Here is a 21,343-nt window from a genome sequence, read left to right as displayed (position 1 = left end):
GTGACCTTATTGGCTCATTGCCAAAACAAGATGACACCTGAATAGCTCTCTAAACACTCATGCTCACCGGCTACATTCAAATGAAGGAAAGCTACTTCATATCAACCTAAGCAAGTTGTGCTTCTTTTTTTTCTGGTTATTTGGCTATAACTGTTCATAGAATACAGATAATTGAACAAACTTTGTTGCATTACATTCTTGATTAAATTATCTTTCCATTGATATATAATTTTATGATATTATACCAAAACAAAAGTTGTGTTATGAGCCATTAAACCTCAAAAATACTTTTTCCAAAAGGTTTCCACAATTTTGGCCACTAGTTTTTAGCAACCACCAAAAATCCAGCTTTGCACAAATAAGAAGTCGCAAATGGAATTAAAATTCTCTGAGCTTTTTCACTCAGAAAGGGATATTCATCTTTTACTGATATCCAAAATTCAGTTAATTCCATGCTGCTAAATTTTGTTTTCAACGTATTGTTGCAAGACAACTCAATAAGATTCTCTTCTTCTGCAGCAGTAAATTCAGAAAGAGCACTGGCATTAAATGGATCTTGAATCCATGCAGATATTTATTGATATTATCATTTTGAAAATATTTATCAAACCAGGTGATAAGCTGTGATAAATGTTCTTCAAAAATGGATTTCATACCTCGAAGAAATCAATTCCACTGGAGATCAAAAACTGTTGCAACAAGGGGAAACATTCTTTGTCTCCGTCTTCATTCATTTTTGGAAGTTTATTTTGCACTTGGTTAGACTAATAAATTTAGTTTAATCCTTTATCCAAGTGTAAGGATAAATCTTCGTGTTTGAGTCTGCCTCCCACTAACAAGACCTCAATAAAGGTTGAAACCGGTTGGAAGCTTGGGTGATGAATGGCAATGCTGTAGCCCATGAAGTTTTAACTGAGGCTCGGCTGTTGCTGTCACCCAGGGCCTGCGTGGTGGGGTAATGAATGGCAATGCTGTTGCCTGTGAAGTTAACTGAGGCACAGCTATTACTTACTCTTCCAGATGAGCAAATGAGCATTCTGAGTTTCTGACTTTCTGATCCTGCGGATCGCTCGTTATTGGGTGATCCGGGGATTTTATGAGTTTTTGGAATGGTATCCCACACGCTTAAACAAAGGGAAACCGGTCTGGGTATAGTGGCCCTTCCCTTAATGCATAGCAGTATACATGTCCGCAAGGAGATGTGCTTTGCATTATGGGAGATACTGAGACAAGGAGTGATGAGAGCTTGGTCTACCTTTGCTTGGAGTTGTCCAGTGTTGCACCACCTTACCTCAGTCCTGAAGATATTTTCAGGTGCAAACTTTGTTTGCTTACACTTAAATAAAGGATTAAACTAAATTTATTATATTTCATTCATTTTTCTTTTCCATAATTTTAGTTTTTTTTTATAAAAGCTGAAATTTTCTCAATCGACTATGATGACAGTCCAAATAACTGTCATCATTTTCGATATTTACACTTCTTCACACTCTTGCCACTATTTGACGGTGTGCCCTCTTTATTGTCTCTCTCACGAAGCTTATTACTGTTTAGTAAAAACCAATCCATTTTTAAAAATACATATGAGAAGAAATACTTCAAAAACTTCACTTGACTAAATCAAAACAATATTCAGTTAATGCAATCTCCAAAAACTAATTCAACGCTAAGACTGCGCGAAACCGACAGCTATTTATATACGAACACAAAATACCAAGAAAGTTCAAGAAACTACTAAAACAATTGAGAAACTTAATTACTGTAGGGCGCCATCTAGTAACCATTTGTAGAGGCTCCTGCAAACAGTTATTACTAAGTGAGTTACTGATTTGCACAAGGTCTGTTAGATGTTGCATCCTATCACATTGAATTGAAAATGGAAATAAAATTATGAAAATTTTGTAATCGTGTCAAACCCTGTGAGGAAGCCGCGGCTCCCCAGGGCACAGCACCGCACACTTTGGGAACCACTGTCTTAACTTATTATAATAATAATATCTCAGATCTAAATCTGTGATATTAATCACTCAGGCAGGTCAACTCTGATATACATAATGACAACCAAAGGGGGAAAAAAAATCAAATTTGATCGCCTGAATTGGGTGAACCCCTACAAAATCATCTTAACCTTAATCAAACATATTGTATACCTATCTAAGTTTTGGGAAATAATTGCTATTAACTGCTAAACAGAATTTATTACTCCTATATATTTCACTCAACATATTATGGGCTTCATTCAGGGAGAAGGAAGAATTGGCTACATTTAAATTATGAACACAAGAACGAGTCATATAGCATGCATACTTCCATGTGTCTCGATCGCAGCTGTACAAGTAGGAGGAAACACACAATTAGAGTTCCCGGAGATAAGTATAATTGTATAAATATATATATATACACACACATATAAAATTACAAACAATTAATAACTTAGAGATAGATATACAATCTGTTCAATTAAGGTTAGGATGGTGGCATAGGACTTCACACAATTCAAGAAATAGACAATCAAATTTGAACCTATTGTAGTGTAAGCATCTTAGTTTAGTGTTCATCATCCTTGCCTGTTTATCAATATCCAGTTCTTGTCATTTTTGACACTTTGAACATACTTGTTATTCTGCTAGAACATCAAAATTATATAAGATTTCTGGAATCAGAAGATTCAGACCTTGCTTTTCATGCCATCAACACTAGACATGGCGTTCATTGGAACCGAACCATGATGCTACATTACAGTAGATTCAAATTTGATCATCTATTTCTTGAATCGTGTGAAGTCCTACACCACTGTCCTAAATAAAAGTGATATGTAGTTTCTCCTGAAGCAACGGACAGTTTCCTGTTATATGGTATACAGCAAAAATGTTCTGGTAAGCTTAAATGAACAGATTGTATGCCTATCTCTAAGTTTTGGGAACTGATTGCTATTGTTTGTAGTTTATTATATTTTTCATGCAACTATACTTACATCTCTGGAGCTCTAATAGTGTTTCTTCCTACTTATACAGGTGCAACCGAGACACATGGAATATTCACGTTGTATGACTTGTCCTTGTGTTCGTAATTTAAATGTTGGAGCCAATTCTTCTGCCTTCTACCTGAATAAAGCTCATGATATACTGAGCGAAATATATAGGAGTAATAAATTCTGTTTCATTTTCTTACATGTGTGAAGCTGAACTGTGTTTTTCCTGGTATTTTCAATCTATTTCATGAAGTTATCTCATTTAATAATTCTGTCTAAATTCTGGATGATTTGAGTTATCCAAAACATCGTCATCGATTTTCATATCAGTTCTGTTAACTCTGATTCTGCAATATTTATCTATCTTCATTTATTTATCTATATTTACATACTCTTTCAAAGTTTTCTCAGGAATTTTGGCTACGTATGCAAAATTTAGCTTCTCTGCATTTTTCTTTATATTCTTTAAGAGTAATGACTACTTGAATAGCAAAATCTAAATATATTAACAATAATATATATTATATTATACAATAATGTGATCAAATGCAACATAATAAATCTCATCACCGCAAACATTGTTATAGTGCTTGTTCACTATAATGCTGCTACAAGAAAGCCTTGGCATATGCTCCATAGTATCAATGCTGTTCTAAGGAAAGTCATTAGAGCAAAAATTACTTTTTTCCCTGCAAGTCTATTACAGTAAGAGTTAACTTCAAAACTGCTTCTGCCCTGTGTTCTCTATCAAAATTATTATGATTATTGGGAATCTCTTTAAAGACATCACAAAAGGCCCAAACTAACATTATTCACAAAATATCTGCCTTGCTTTTCAATACATGCATTCACTGACAAAGTACTCATGAAAGTAATCCACTCCACTCATTCATCACTATCAAGATAAAAATATTAGTCCTCAAATATTAATGAAAGCTAGATAACTGAGAGGAAATCTTCACATAGCCATTTAAGGAATGAGAAGAACTGACTGGCACTTAAGAGACTTAATGTTCAATCCTTACCTTCTTGTGGAGCATCCCATTAGTAGGTATTTACTTATATAGTAAATGAATGAGGATGGTCTAGAATTTGGGACAGTCAACCAAATTATATACTGCTTAAGCCAAAGACAATGATGGTACAACAAGACAAACTGTCATTCCCAATTGAAGATTGTTATAAAATCAGGCATTAGATAAGGGTGTCCACTATCTCCACTCTTATTCATCATTCATATTCGATCACATTATGAAAAAAAGTGACATTAAACCTGATATCAAAATTGGAGATATTAAATAGTGCTTTACTTTATGCAGATGATGATATACTGCTAAATAAATCCAGCACAAGTCTTCAGGATTCTTTTACTCAATTGAATAACTGTTATAATATATTTAGAATGAAAATCAATAATAAAAAGACAAGGAAGACATCAACACTGAAAACATCAGCTGCATCCTAATGATAGTACAACATTATGATGCAGGAAGGGTAACCTAGAGAAAAAGTAGGTCATTTCAACTATTTAAGCACAATATTTAATGAAAAGGCAAATTAAATATGAAAAAAAAAATTAGCAAAGTTGGTATGTGGATATCAAATGAATAAATTTATATGGAATAAGAGAGAAATCAGTCAAAATACTAAACTAGTTAAACACAAGACAGTGAGCCATATCCCAGCTTTAACTTATGGAACTCATAAAGGGATGCAAACTACAGGCTTTCAAACATATAGGCCTACTTGTTACATACATCTTGCCACAGTTTGTCAAGATATCTGCATACCTGTGCTCGAATGGAGCCTGGTATGCAGATATAAGCTGACCTGCCATGGTGGTGCATCAATTATTTTGCTGTTATACTGCAAAATAATTGATGTTCCAAATTTGTTCCGTGGTAGAACGAGGGCGATCTCTTGGCAAATGTCTGGAACATATGCCATTGGTTTGAAATGTGCCCAGAGTCACCTGGATACAAGCTATTTGAGATTCCAAACTCTCTGGCAATATCAGCAATTCTGTGGAATTTTTCAAGCTTTCCAATAATTCTTTCGCACATGAAATCATCTAGATCAGTGGGTTCTTAACCTTTATTTTCCTGGCACCCCCCCCCTTTCAACTATTTGTATGGTCTGGCACCCCTGCTCAATTTTACACTAGGTTAATGACTCAATAAGATATTTATAATATATTATTAGGCAAAACTAAATTACCATCAACAAATTAAGTAAATTTTAATTAACTATTTAACATCTTTCTTTTAAGGTTACACGGTGATCAGCATTCATATTAATTAAATTAGGGAAACAAAACACACGTGTTAAAAAGATTATTTTACTGATTACAAATAAAATAATAACTTTACGTTTCGATATACTATTCAACATAAAATATTCCATAATAACTATTCAACATATTTGAACTGATAGTTAATTAAAAATTAATGACTGCTATAAATTGATTTTTACTCAAAGAAGATGTAAACTTACTGTATTTAATAAGCCAATCATTAATGGCTAACCTGAGCCTGATGAGATCCTGCTAATTTTTCAATATCAGGTTCAATGTTCGACAAATGAAGTCTCAAGTCTCTCTTTCACTTATTTGCAATCTATTTCGCTGCTTAGCTAACAATTGCAACACGATGCTGAATCCTTTCTTGACCAAGTATGATGAAGGAAAAGCAATGAGTAGTAATTTTATTTCTTGCCAAAACTGAGGATACTTGCATTGGATATTTGGCCAGAATCTTTCACACCCATACTGCCAAAATTGTAATTGAGATTCAAAATCATTTTTGAAGTCAATAAATTCTTCACACAAATTTGGATAAACAGAAGTGCTTCAGAAAGAAATGCATTTATGACCTAATCGGGTATTTTAAGCTCATCAAAGTCTTTGAATCTGATCATCAAGTATTCTTTCAGTGTCAGAAGATGGGAAACAATAACAATCCAAATCTATATCTAATATTAAATCATCATCTATTATTTGTAGACTTGAGAATTGCAGAAAATCTCATCTTGCAATTATCTGCTTGTAGAAAGTTAATTTGCTGATAAAAGCATTCATAATTCCCTTGGCTTTAATAAGATTCATGTTGCGTCCCTGAAATTTGATGTTAACCTCATTTAATTTGATGTTAACCTCATTTAATTTGATGAAAATATCAGAAAGATATGCGATGTCAACTTTTTCCTTTTTTATAACATTATACATGTTCTCATCACGTGAATTAAGAAATTCCAAAGCAGTATCATAGAGATCATTAAAGTGTCGCAGACAGTTTCCATTTGAGAACCATCTAACTTCAGTGTGAAGCAAAAGATGCTTAAATTCTTCATTTTCATGGCAAAGTTCCTGAAAAATATGGGTATTCAATGATTGGACTTATTTTATTCACTGCTTTAATAACATCATCCAAAGTCACATATAGTTACTGCTAAGATGTTTTGCAGGTAAGAATGCAGAATGCAGTGAATTAAAGATATTTGGAACTGCTTCTTTCAAATGTGCTATAAATTCACAGTGACCACCACCATTCATAGCTGGTGCTCCATCAGTTGCACATGCAATAATATTTGTGAGAGGAATGTTTTTAGCATTAAAAAAGTCTTTAACAACCTCAAAAACTGTAGAACCTTTTGTGTCAATTTTCTGTTGTTCAGCAAATAGAAACTCTTCAATAATTTCTTCATTAATATTTATATATGAAGAAATTGAAGAAATGAAGAATGCAGAAATTATGAAAGACTTAAACCAGGAATCAGTAAAAGAAAAATATAAACATAAATGGATGGAACACGAAAGAATGAAAACAGAAAGATTACCAAAACAAGGTAATCTTAAATTACAAACCATTAGAAAAAATAAAACCAAGATGTCCTCTTAAGAGATTCAACAATGACTTCTAAGGCTGGAACAGGCCACTCTAGGCCTAAATCCTTGACAAGCATGATGATGAGTATTTATATAACATGTGCCATTTCGTCAATTCTTGTTGATACTGAACTATTGCTGAGAGGAATTGATATCATCATTTTTACTTGGGCCAATCATTGTATCTAAGACTTCATTTATAGCCAGTAAGAGTTTTGCCAATAGTATGTGGCTTTCCACATTTGGCAATTAATTTTGAAAGTTTGTAAGATACAACAAGTTGGTTACTTTGTTTTGCAACCAACCCTTTAAGTCCAGGATGATTTTTAAATTTAGTCTTTAATTCGTGAAAGTACTCCACATTCCTTTTTTTGCTTTACTTAGATGATTTGTTCTTAAATGCTCAATCACTCTTGAAGATTTCATTCCTTCATTTGAGAAAGTTTTTTCACATATTAAGCACATTGGTAACTGCTCATTATTTATAGACAGAATAACACCATATTTTAAATATTCACTTGAATATTGATGATACTTTCTTTTTTCACTCATTTTAATGAGCTACAGTACTACACAATATCAATGAAGTGCAGCACATGATACCACGATATAGATAAACTACAAATTAGGATTGTCAGATAGGCTTTAGGAAAAAGTAGCAGATAAAGCTCTTATAAAAGCTGCTAAAAATAGCCCAAATTTATTATTTTCAATGTAGAAAATTCAGACTAAAACATAGCCCAATTACTTAGCTTTCTATGTAAAAATTCTAAAAAAATAAGTAGCGAATAAATTTGAACAGTATTGCCAGACATACAATATTCTGAACAGTGTTGCAAAACATACAATATAATAGGGATGCTAGATTAAACACAGAATTTTTATCTTTTATTATATTAGTAGTATTATAACACTTACTGCCCCCCCAGCATTCACAGCACCCCCCAAGGGGCACTACAAGCCAGGTTAAGAAACACTGATCTAGATGATGTCTTTGAGACATTACAAGACATCCAAGTTTGCAACTTTATTCCTTCACAAAAAAAGAGCTTCCTTCAAGCACAATTGGCCTTAGCATAGCCATTTATCCTGTGGAGTGCTACCACGTAACCCCCTTTGAGTGAGATTTGAAAATCTGAATGTGTAACCACTTTCTACTTGAAATTATCAGTAAGATGATTTTGAATTTGAATCTGAATTTGCAGTTGTGATCTTCAGAAATAGTGTTTGTCCTTAGGTTTTGGACACCATTTAGTTCCATACAGCATTATATCAGATGCCTTTGCAAAGTCCATTTCTTTTATCCAACTCAAATATCACTTTATAACAAAAAGCAAGTAAATTACAAAGGCAAGGCCTATCCTTCACAAAGCAATGCTTCCTTCCCATAGAGTATCATATTTCTATCCATCCATTTCTGAATCCTGTCTTTGACTAGCTTTTCCAATCCTAACTACCACTCTTGTAATAGTGACATTTATAACTTATTACCTGTCTTAGAGCTTTCTCTTATGCAATGGAGCTATTTCTTGTCCCCATAGTTAAAGTCCCCTATAATAATTACTTGCCCCAGACTCACTATGCTAATTTGCTGATATAGTACCATCCATCTTCAGCAGCAACAAACTATATATTTTGTCCCATACTAGACAGCCTCAAATGCTCTGTAACCAGCATCCTTCCTCCCTTGTGAACTATTTCTCTTTGTGGTTTCATTTCTTCTGTTATCAGCTGTACTTCTCTCTCTCCTCTATGAAAAATCATGGCAGAGAACTCTCTCTTAGATTACTCTTTTTCTCTCTCTCTCTCTCTCTCTCTATCCCTTACATTCTATTCGTATATCATCCTCCATCAGCCAAGTCTCACATGCCTATATGATCCTTCATCAGCCAAGTCTCATTAATACTTAACTTTTGGTCAAGTTGCAATGCCAAAAATACTTCCTCCTTTTCCCCAGATGCTTCTGGCATAAGTATGCATTTTTTTATTATTCTTAATCTCTCCCGACAATTCTGGTTTCCTTGGTTCTGCACCTCAAAAATTTTCATTGGTCAACATTTTCTCTACATAACTCCAAATCCACTTAGGTCAATCCATCAGTTATATATAAGTTCTGCTAGCCATCAAATTCACTTCTTACAATAAACTGTGCATATTGCAAATACCATAATACTAAACACCATTATGCAATGTTTTAAGGAACCGTTAATGTTACTAGCCTATTTATATAACTGCCGTCATTTGGTAAATCTGTTCTCACTGGATTCAACACAGAAACAGTGAAGTAGTATTCCTATATAGTTATGTAGTCATTATTATAACACTGATGTTTTAATCAGTGTTATAATAGTGACATTTTATGGCAGTTAAGCTAGGTATTATTAGTTCCCAAACTTGAGGAACTAATAATAGCATTGAGCTATTATTAGTTTCAGCTCAAAGCTAATAAAAAAAAAATTAATACAGATTACATCTGAGCAAAGGAAACTATTGTTCTTTTCTTTATTTCCAAACTGTGCTTTGTATTAGCTGAAACCAAACACACTAAAAGTTTTAAAAAAAATCAAGCTGGATGGAACATTCCCCAATTCAAGTCCATGCTGTTTTCGTCAGAAAATCATAACAACAGTGAAACATCAATTACAGGGACAACTTAATGCAACTGAAGATTACCAATGTATACATTATCAAAAGAAAATAGATTATTTTAGAAATAACATACTGATATAAATTACCAAGAATAAGATAAAAAAAAAGTGAGATCTTTCTAAATAGTAACTATTAGATGATTTATTAGATAACAGAGATTAAGAAAAGGAAGGTGTAACTGCCAGACCTGGTTGGTCAAATTTTCAATATAGGAAATATTTCCTACTCTGCTTTTTTTACAGAATATTTGGAAAAATTATAAAAAACTTAGGCATATATGGAAAAATTGAAGAAAAGGGTAGAGTTAGTAATAATGGTAAATGCCCAAATTCAATTCAAAGCAGGAATCTAGCAGGTATTTACCATTACAATTAGCACTGCTGCTCCAAATATTTCAGTAATTTTTCTTCTTAAACTGTTTTGCCCTAAGGATATACAGATTTGATAGCAGTGGTAAACATAACAATTGACAAAAGGCACAACAACCTCAGAACATCTATCTTTTCAGCAAGGTAAATAAGGAGCTTGAAGGTGGGCAGGAGAAGTCGTTCTCTGTTACTGATTTGAGAACATAAGGTACTCACTCTCTTTGGACAAAGAAATGGCTATCATCTGAAAATATGACTAGTTGGGTACTATTTCATTAACAGTACCTAATTCAACACAACACACATTGGCAATTTGTCTTTGAGTCATGGATGTGTTGAGAAAGAGTACATATTTTGAATGCTTTCTTGGAGATGTATCCATTACACAAAATGGATAAAACACTATGAATGTCAACTTGTTTACTCTATTAAACATGCACAACATTATTAATAAACATCGTAGAGACAGTTAAAACACCCAGCACTCAACCAAAATAGTGAACTAAAACCAAAACCGAAAATAGTAAACAAAAACCAAACCAAACACAAAAACTTGACAAAAATTTGACTTGTTTGGATTAATTTGTTTGCTGCTGTTTTTTTAAAATTCAGTATAAGTGCATGACAGAAAATTTCGATTTCTCAAAACTCAAATTTGATGATTTAAGGTTCGATCATAGTCCTCAAGATCTTTAAAAATATAATAAGTTCCATTGTCATATGACTTATTTTCATATACTTATAAAATGAAAAAATAAAAGTCAGTATTATCTTACCCGTATCAACATTCAAGTTGCTTAAACCACAAGGGATATGCTACCTCGTCCTTATAAAATGATGCATTCAGCATGAAAATGCATATTCCTATTAAAGAAAATGAAATATTGTATAATATGAATTAATACATCTATATATACTTTTTTAAAAAAAAAAAAAAAAAAAGGTTAAAAGGGAGTCAATGAAATTACTCAACAGCCTGTTATCTGAGCTTACTGCAGCCTACTTGCTTTATTTACAATTATTTGCCATAATAACTTTGAAAAACCAAGTCTTCATGCACAATATTATCATCTGAAAAGTACTTCAATAAAAATCATTACAATAAAAAAGTATTATTTGTTGAAAAAAAAAAAAAAAATTGGCTAGTCTTTCAAGTGCAAAAGTCACTCTTTTCTTCATTATGATAATGTTCAATCAAAAAAAACTTACATATCACTACTAAGTAGCAGAATTAATATAAATTTATTTAATGAACATGCAATGAACATTATTACTCTTCATATTAAGGTCATCACCATATGGAGTACTTCAATAATTACAATGACTATACTATAATCACTGACTGCTCTTATTAAAATTTTCATTAATAATCAAATTCAACTCCACTTCCAGATCAAATATTAGATGTCATTTTTATTCAGAGTATTTAACTGGACAATTAGCATACTTTGAAAGGTTGCAAAAAATCAGTCAAATTTTACCAATTCCTGCTGTGCATATTGCACATATTTCTACCTAATAATCTTTTCTTGCTTAGATTCACTGGCCTGGTTGGCCAAGTGGTTAGTGTATCCCCCTCTCCAGCCAAGGGCATTGATGTTTGTGACTGTCTTACTAACCCTTTACTCTGTAACCTGTGTCCTGCTGCAGTATGATCTTTGATGTCTTTGCACCATAAAAATAACTTGCTTAAAGTCAATACTTTGGAAATTTCAGCATAATAACCAACACGAAGAGTGGGTTGCAGGGGAGGATACAAAATTAAAATGCTACAGGTACATCTACATGTGATAGTTAAACTGACTTCAATGTGTTATTTTGTAATTTTTTTTAATATATCCTAAACACAGGAGTACAAGAACCTATAGCACACCGATGTCGTATGTGGGAGTACAGGTAAAGATTGAGAAAGAAGAAATCTATTGACTAATCAATTCAAAAAAGGCTTGCAAATCAGGCCTCAATTTGTTGCATCAATTGAAGAACTTCAGTAAATGGAATTTTTTTTCATTTTATGGCGGGTGGGGAAAAGATGCGAGAGCATCCATGAAAGTTGAGAATGAATGCTGTCAAGAAGGGATAAGGGCTAATTTTTCTCTCATAGAGTACTGCATGATTGGAATGGATCCATTGGATGTTGTGTGTGCAAGTAGCGTGAATGAATTCAAGAACAAGTATGATAGCTAGTGTGAATAGTATAGCCTCCCTCGATGAGTTCCTGACTCCCTGCAGGTCTCTCTTGATAATAATAATATGATAATATTCACAGAGAAGGCTCTTGGAGAGTATTAAAGGAACTTGAAAGCCTCCATAGCGCAACTGGAAGAACGACGGTACATTGTGCCTTCGATCAGAAAAGGTCTAAGTTTGATTCTCATCGTGACAGGAGGAATTTTTATATGGACTTTTTCAATCGAAGGTGAATTAGCCAATCTCATACGAAAGTAGAAGGATTTTCCTCCCGGAAACTCAGGTTTTTCATCCCGCATACAGACAAATCGGCCCTTCAGAACACACGCAATTTACAGATAAAAAATACTAGTTGTGGTGGCGAAGGGCAGTAAATGGCATTGATGTAGAGGTTCGGTGTGGTGGTGAAGATGGAGAGTTGTAGGTGTCCTCCCGCGATGAGCCTACAGATTCCTTGGAGGTGTCACGAATAATAATAATAATAAACTTGTTAACTCTGCCTGCAATATTCGAATGGGTGGATTGAGTAGCTCATTGATACTGTTGCCAGTCCCAAGCCCAGATAAAGGACGAGGATTTGGCAATGGGCTAACAATCCATTCCTAGAAAAAATATTTTGTTGAGAAGGCTAAACAATATGAAACTGAACTGACTCTACAAAAACGACGTATGCAAAGGAAAAGATTAACGAGAAATATTATGAAATTTGGAACATGGAATGTCAGGATGTTATCACAAGCTGGTAAATGCAAAATGTAGCATTTTGCATTTTACCAGCTTGAAATATGGAATGGATATCAGAGCCTTACAGGAAATAAGATGGAAAGGAGAGTAATTAATAAAAAAGATTACAAGTCATACTTCAGTGGTCTTATAAAACATGAGAACATGGAGTTAAGTTTTATTATAACAAAAAAGGTCATCATCAAATTCCTGACATGTACCCTCAAGGAGTGTACAGGATATGATAGTACTACATGAAAAATTTACATCATTACTAACTTCCTATCTACAATTTTCCTCCAAATCAGTCTGTTACTTGTCAAGACTCCAACATTATCAGTTCTTATATTTCTATCATCTAAGGCACTTTGTACCATATCCATCCACCTATATCTTGGTTTTCCTCTGGGTCATTTTTTTCTGCCAACCTGGCAGAGAACATTTGTTTTGCTAATCTTTCCTGGCCAATTCTGTTTAAGTGACCATACCTACTGAGATTAGCTCCTAACGCATTCCTGGATGCTGACAATGTCAAGTTCTTTCCTAATATCCTCGTTTTTAATATGATATTGCCATTGATGCTATCTGTTCATGCCTCTAATCATTCTCAGGACTCTCATATCAGCGGTCTCTAGTCTTTGGTCAAGTGTTTTACTTCTGACCCAGCTCTCAGATCCATAAGTTAAAACTGGTTTGAACACTGTCTTGTATACAGCTAATTTAGTATTCCGACTAATTTCTCTCTTATTCCATATGAATTTATTCAATTGACTGCCAGCCTACCAGCTTTGTTGATTCTGTTGTCTATTTCCATATTTAATTTACCATCTTCAGTAAAAATCGTGCCTAAGTAGCTGAAATGTTTTACTTGTTCCACAGGTTCCCCATTCACAACACAGTTGACATTTTCAACAATTCTACCTATTTTCATTGTCTTTGTCTTTTTAATGCTGACCTTCATATCATATCTATTACAACAGTTATTCAATTTAGTCAGGGAATCTTGCAAACTTGTAGTGGATTTATTTAGAAGTATAACATCATCCGCATAAAGCAAAGAGCTGACATTAACATCTCCAGTTTTGATATCAGGTTTAATACCACATTCCTTCATAATGTGATCCATATAGATAATGAATAACAGAGGGGATAATGTACATCCTTGCCTCACACCAGATTTAACATTAAACCATCTTCCTGTACTTCAATTCTAACTGCTGACTTACAACTCAAATAAAGACTAAGTATTGCTTGATATAATGCCCCATTGACACCATATAACTGCAGCGTATTGAATAGCTTCTCTCTTGGCACCTTTTCATATGCTTTTTCCAAATTGACAAAACTTAAATACAGATCTTTGTTATATTCCCATGCTTTCTCAACTATTTGTCGTAAAGTGAAAATCTGATCCTGACAGTCTCTATCTGGCCTGAATCCAGCTTGTTCTTCAGCAAGCTTTTCTTCCACAATTCTTCTCAACCGTACTTACATAGATCTTGCCAGGAACACTCAGTAGGAAAATACCTCTGTAATTCTCACATTCAGTTTTATTTCCCTTTTTATATACGGGTACTATTAGAGCTCTACTCCAATCATCAGGAATTCGTTCCTCTGTCCAGGCTTTCTGAACTATGCAGTGCAGCCACTGTAAGACTTTTATACTACCATACTTCAGCATTTCTGGTCGAATATCATCTACTCCTGCTGCCTTTACACGTTTCAAGCCTTTGATGGCTTTTTCTACTTCAAGTATGGAAATGTATTCCTGACTGTATGCCTGTTGAGTATTTTTTTACCACTGTGCTATCACTGCTTGTTTCATTTAGCAATTTTTCGAAGTAATTACTCCATACTTCAAGGATATCTTTTTCTCCTATTTTCATGTCACCTTTATCATTTCTAACTCCTTTTACAGCACTCTTTCCTCTATTTCTAAGCTTCTTGAACAACCTCCAGAATATCTTACCACTTTCTTGATATTTATTTTCTATGTTCTTGCCAAAGTCCTCCCATGAGTTTTGTTTAGCTAGTTTTACACAGTGTTTCGCTTTCTTACGTTTGTCTCTGTATTCTCTAAGAGCGAAAACTGACTTATTTGCCAGGAATTTTTGATATGCTTTCTTCTTTTCCATTACTGCCTCTTTAACTTCCTGTGTTCACCATGGGGTTCTGATTTTTCTATCCTTGCAGACAACCTCACCACATGCCTCTCTGGCTGAATCAATCAGTGTTTTCTTCAAGGCTTGCCACTGAATCTCCAAGGCTTGGTTCTTGATCTCAAACTCTTTCATTTTTTCTTCAATAATCTTTGTGTATTTTAGTCTACAGTTCACATCTGAGAGCTGCTCAACTTTTATTCGCTTTAAAACTTTCTTACATGTTATTCTTTTCAATATGAAATTCAATTTTATCCTGCTCAAGACTAAGTAGTGATCACTTCCAATTTCAAATCCTCTGTACACTCTGGTGTCCCGCACCAGGGAGAAACCATCACTATCAACAATAACATAGTCAATGACACTTTTCTTATTCCTTGCCTCTTCTCTCCATGTGAATTTGTGCACATTTTTATGTTGGAACATGGTGTTAGTAATAACCAGTTCATGTCCTGAGTAGAAATCCAACAGGTATTTTCCATTATTATTAGCTTTGCTCTTTTCTCCAAATTTTCCCAAAATATTTTTGTATGTCTGACAATCATTTCCTACTCTGCTATTTAGATCCCCAACAAGGACCAATTTTTCCTTTTTCATTGTGTCAGGAATTTTTTGATGCTTTTAGAAAAAGCATCAAAAAATTCCTCCACTTCTACCTTAGTAGAACCTTCTGTGGGACCATAGGCACAAAAAAGTCTCATTGTCCAATTCCCCATTCTGATATTTGCCCACATCACTCTACTTGAGACTGCCTGCCATTCAAGAAGATTAGCCTAGTATTTTATGTTGAATACTACGGCTACTCCTTTTCCTCGATTGTCAAAAAAGGTCTACAAATCAATATTAGGATTTATACCAATAAATGAGAGAATATGCAAAATACATATTAAAAGTAATTTTCATAACTTGCATTTATAAATATTTATGCTCCGATTGAGAATTCTGATGAAAAAGTTACCGAACAATTTTATGACGATTTACAAAAGAGCATGTGAAGGCATACCAAAAAAATGATGCTATGATTGTATTAGGAGACTTTAATGCTAAATTAGGGAGGGAAGATATATATAAAGAGGAGTTTCGAAGATATAGTCTACATGAAGAAACTAGTGATAATGGTAATAGTCATTGAGTTTGCAACAACTAATAAATTACGAATAATGAGCACAAATTTCCCACATTAAAAGATACATTTAGGAACATGAATTATTCCAACTATTAATGAATGTAATCAGATAGATCATGTTTTGATTTTTAAAAGATGGGCAACATCAATCATTGATGTAAGAGCATTTAGAGATGCAAACTGCGACTCTGACCACAAGTTGGTTGGTACAAAATTGAGACAAAGCATATCAGTAATAAATAGAGGGAAAGCAGAAAGAATCGAGAAATAGAATACTGAAGCTTTCACAAATAAAGAGACTATTAAATTATAAAAGAAAAAATAGAAGACATTAAAGAATTTGGAGATCAAAATAATATAGAAGATAAATAGAAGATAATTAAAAAAAAATTATAAATGCAGCAGAAGAAATAATAGGGAAATATAAAAGAATCAAAAAGGAATGGTTTGATGATGAATGCAGGAAAGCAACAGAAATTAAAAATAAAGCAAGAAAGAAATATATACAAAGAAATACAAGAGCTAATAGAGAAAAATATTAAGAAAAGAGAAAGGAAGCAAATAAAATATGTAATCAAAAGAAAAAAGAGATGAAGTGGAAAACAGAGTTAATAAGTGAATATAATAAAACAAAGAAATAAGAAAATATTATAAAGAAATTAATTCACTAATACAAAATTTTAATTATCAAATAATAGGATGTAGGAATAAAAAAAGGGGAAATAAAAAAAGGAGAAAAAGAAGACATCATGAAGAGATGGAAAGAGTATTTTGAAGAATTGTTATCGAAGAAGAAATTAATAATAATGAAGATGAAGATAGGAATTTGAGTGAATTTAGAACTTATGAAGAAATAGTTAAAATTATAAAACAGATAAAAAAAACTTTAAAGCACCAAGTATAGATGGAATAACAGGGGAGTTTGTCAAGAATGCTGGAAAACCATTATGGAGAAAAATCTGGCAATTAAACTGAAATATGAAATGAAGAAAAATTACCAGAGGGATGGAAAATAGGAGTGATTCAACAAATATATAAAAAGGGAAATAAACTGAATTGTAGTAATTATGGTGGAATCACATTGCTAAATGTAACATAAAATTTTATCAAGTTTAATAAATAGTAGATTAGAACCATATACCCAAGAAATTTTAGAAGATTACCAATCTGGTTTTAAACCAAAGAGATCGATCACCGATAATATACTTACATCAAGGAATATACATGAAAAGTGTATGGAACATAATATAGAATTATATAATTTATATATTGATTTTAAATAGGCTTTTGATAAAATAAATAGACAAAAAATTATTAATAATCTTAAAAGATTGGGAATCTCACAAAAATTGGTTAGAATGATTGAAATAACACAAGGATTTAAGGCAAGGGTTAAAATATAAGGTGAGTTAACAGAAGCATTCAAAATAAGTTCCAGGGTGAAACAGGGAGATGCACTGTCAGCAAGTTTGTTTAATTGACACTTGAATATATAATAAGAAGACTCAATATAAGAGTCTATATTAATAACAAATCTGTAGAGATTTGTGCATATGCAGATGATATTGCAATAATTAGTCGAATCAAAAAATATTTAGAAAGCAAGTTCAAAGAATTAGATTTAAATGCAAAAGAAATTGGTTTACAAATTAATGAGCAAAAAACTAAATACAGTATATGAAATATGGAAGAAATGAAAACAGAATAGCTTCCAAAATGTAGTATAATAGATGGCTATAATTTTGAATCAGTAAATCATTTTAAATAACTAGGATCCCTAATAACAATAACAAATAACATGGCAGAAGAAATAAATAATAGAATAATAGCTGGAAATAAATGCTATCACATGCATAAAGGATTACTGGATAAAGTTGTGGATAAGAATTCTAAACTAAAACTTTATAAATTGAATATTACACCAGTAATAACATATGAATGTGAATCATGGACTTTACCCCAAAAAGAAGAAAATAGGTTAAGGATTTCTGAAAAGAAAATAATGAGAAAAATTTATGGCCCAATTAAAGAGAAGAATGACAACTACAGAATAAGAACAAATAGTGAAATTAATGAATTAATAAATGGAGAAGATACTGTTAGATTTATTAAAGCACAAAGAATAGCATGGATAGGCCATTTAGAAAGGATGGAAGAAAGTGGAAAAGTTAAAAATATATAAATGGAAAATAATTGGACAAGGAAGAAGTGGAAGACCCAAAAAGAGATGGTTAGATGAGGATGAGAAAGACCTTGGAATTCTTAAAATGAAGAATTAGAAAAGTAATGCATTGAACAGAGCAGAATGGAAAAATATTGTGAAGCAAACCAAAACCTATAAATTCTTCTTTTAGCTCTACAACCCTATAAAGGGTTGTAGAGCTAAAAGAAGAAGATTAAAGGAACTTGGTATACCCCTTAAGATAATAATTATAATCAAAATGTGCACTATTGATAGCTGAAGTACTACTGAGACTGTCTAATAAAATTAGATGAGCCTTTTGCTATTAAGGATTGAAGCAAGGAGGTGCATGCTTTCACCCATCTATTTAATTTACCTTTAGAAAAATGTATTAGAGATACTGACTCCATTGGGGTTGCTGTAATAATAATAATATTTGACTAATTCAAGAAAACATGAAAGATATTAGAATTCAGAAAACTTAAAACTGCTACTAAAAAAAGTAGGATTGTAAATTTGACCAGTTTACTACTGATAATTACCAATTGTTATGGGAGATTTTAACTACAGCAGTATAAATTGGGAAGAGAAAACTGCATGTAGTAGTAACAGAATAGAATTTCTGGAATTCTTGAGAGACAAATGTGTTAAGAATATGTAGTACAAGGAACAAAAGGTTTGAGAGTTTTGGATTTGGTCATAGCATCAGATCTTATTATAAGTGATGGGCAGAGATGATCTATCATCTCTGCCCCTGGTTAGAGAGAATGACCACATGGTTTTTGACTCAGAAGATGAACAGACATGCAGGCATATCAAAGAGAAAGGAATGCATATGGAATTACAAGGCAGATGATTATAATAATCTTAGAAATCATCTTGGGGCAGTCCCATGGATGGAGAAATTGAAAGGGTGAGGTATCATCAGTGCCTAGGAACTGGTTGAAGGAATATTTATGAGCAGCAATGGCTAGTTATAAACCACAAGTGAAAAGGAGAACACATTTTGGTGTAAAGTGGGTGACAAACAATATCAAACAGGAACTGCAGGTGAAAAAATGGTTATGGAAGAGATACAAAGAGAGGGATGGAGAGCAGATCCATGAAGAATATATGCCTCAGACCAGGAGAGTAACTAATATGGTAAGGAAGGCAAAACTGAAAGAAGAGATTGGCCCTGATATCCAAAGAAAATCCTAAAGAACTGTTTCATTATGTGGCCAGTAGGAAGAGGAATGATTGTAGAAGAATGATAATGTTGGATTAAAATGGAAGTAGAGGGATGCAAATATTCAATGAACATACTGGGATATTTTATCCTGGAGAAGTAGGTTTTAATACTAGAGGAATGGGGCAGGTTCGAGGTTTAGAAATACAAGAAGAGTGTGTTTCGAATACTGAGTACTCTGAATGTCAATAAAGCAATTAGACTGGATGAGATTTCACCATAGGTTTTGAGAGAATATGCTAAAGAACTGAAAGCTCTGTTAATCTGGCTTTTCAATGAGAAAATCTGACCACAGGAAAGGTGCTCAAGGAGTGAAGGAGGGTAAGGATAAGTACTATTGTACAAGGGTGGTAGTAGAATGGAAGTGTCAAACTATAGAGACCAGTTTGTATTTCAATAGTTAAGATTTCGGAGAAATTAGTGAGAGATCATTTGCATCATGGGGCAGATGAGGGTAATGTTATCTGTGAGAGTCAGCATGGATTTATTAAGGGGAACTCATGTTTTAGCAATCTGCCTTTTATAATAGTGACATGACACAGCAGTGGATGAGGAAAATGCATATTCTGCCATGCCATTTTTTTGGATTTTACAAAGGCATTTGATAGGATGCCACATGATAATAGCTGATATTTAAGTTTCAGCACATGAGTTTGGATGTTAGGTTAATGAATTGGATTGGGGATTGACTGTCTGATAGGTATCCGAGTTGTGTACGAGGGGACTGTATCAAGGAAGCAAAAGGTTACAAGTGGGTCCCACAGGGCTCAGTACTGAGACTGGTATTGTTTAACCTTTATATCAATGACATTGTCAATGGATTAGGGGGATATTCAGTTGTTTGCTGATGATGTGAAGCAGAAGGGTTATTAGAAATAGTGCAAATGTAGTAGCCCTTCAAGAGGATCTGTGTAAAATGGATGGATGGACAAATGAATGGGGATTTCATTTTAATTCAGCTAAATGTAAAAATCGATGGGAGGCTACATACTGTGTTGGAGGAAGTGAGGGAAGCAAGGGATCTAGGAGTGATGATTGATTTAAACCTCAAATTCAGGAAACATATTGCAAAGATGGTGAAAGTAACTCAGAGGATTGCTGCAATACTCAGGAAACTGACCAACACAGATAACAGAGTTGTCATTCCATTGTAAGAAGCACTGATCAGACCACATCTAGACTACTGTGCTCAAATCTGATCCCCAGGATTTGAAGGGGATAAATTAAACTTGGAAAGAGCACAGAGACAGATAAAAAATGATATCAGGACTGTACACTGTAAGTTATGAGGATAGAAAGAGGGGAATGTGGATTGCAAAGTTTGGTAGATAGAAGAGGTGATATGATTGAGACATTTAAACTGTTGAGAGGTAGTTATAGGATTGATACTGGGGAGTTCTTATGTTTGGTGAAACAAGGAATAATCCCTTGAAGCTGTGAACAAGAGGGTGAGGAGTGGGTTTTTTTTTTTTTTTTGCATGGAGAGTGGCTGAACTGTGGAATGCATTACCTGATAGAGTGGTGAGAGCACAAACGGTGAATGAGTTCAAGGAGTGGGATGATAGAATTTGGGTTTTCTAGGGTGGACTTTCTACAATGAGTCTTGTGACTCCAGGAGGTCCTGAATCATAATAATCATTATAATGCCAAAGTTTAACTGGCAGACCATACAGAAGCCATTACAGGGCAGAAAGATTATTTTTAGAGTCAGTAATAATGGCTATGAAGCATTCTCCTAATCTGAATAAGTATGGCTGCATTAATTGTCAAAAGTTGACTTTTGACAATTAATGCAGCCATACTTATTCAGATTAATTGTTGAGTAGGAGATACTTATTCACATTAATTGTTGAGTAGGAGTTGA

At 33.5% G+C, this 21,343-nt stretch overlaps 1 protein-coding gene across 3 annotated transcripts in view; it reads right to left on the bottom strand.

Annotated features, from left to right (window-relative positions):
• Positions 1 to 21,343, bottom strand: part of LOC150105819 (homeodomain-interacting protein kinase 2-like) — a 325,632-nt gene that overhangs the window by 280,053 nt on the left and 24,236 nt on the right. For all 3 annotated transcript variants that reach the window (XM_090394360.1, XM_090394362.1, XM_090394361.1), the window contains exon 2: positions 10,648 to 10,735. The gene's annotated coding sequence lies outside the window, so the exon portion shown is untranslated. The remainder of the gene's footprint in view (positions 1 to 10,647; positions 10,736 to 21,343) is intronic.

The sequence above is a fragment of the Typopeltis vanoorti genome, chromosome 6 (assembly GCF_054136105.1).
Source record: "Typopeltis vanoorti isolate ZY-2024b chromosome 6, IOZ_Tvanoo_1.0, whole genome shotgun sequence".
NCBI classification, from domain to species: Eukaryota; Metazoa; Arthropoda; class Arachnida; order Uropygi; family Thelyphonidae; genus Typopeltis; species Typopeltis vanoorti.
The sequence above is the reverse complement of the archived record's forward strand: the minus strand, read 5'-3'. Positions and strand labels throughout refer to the sequence as shown.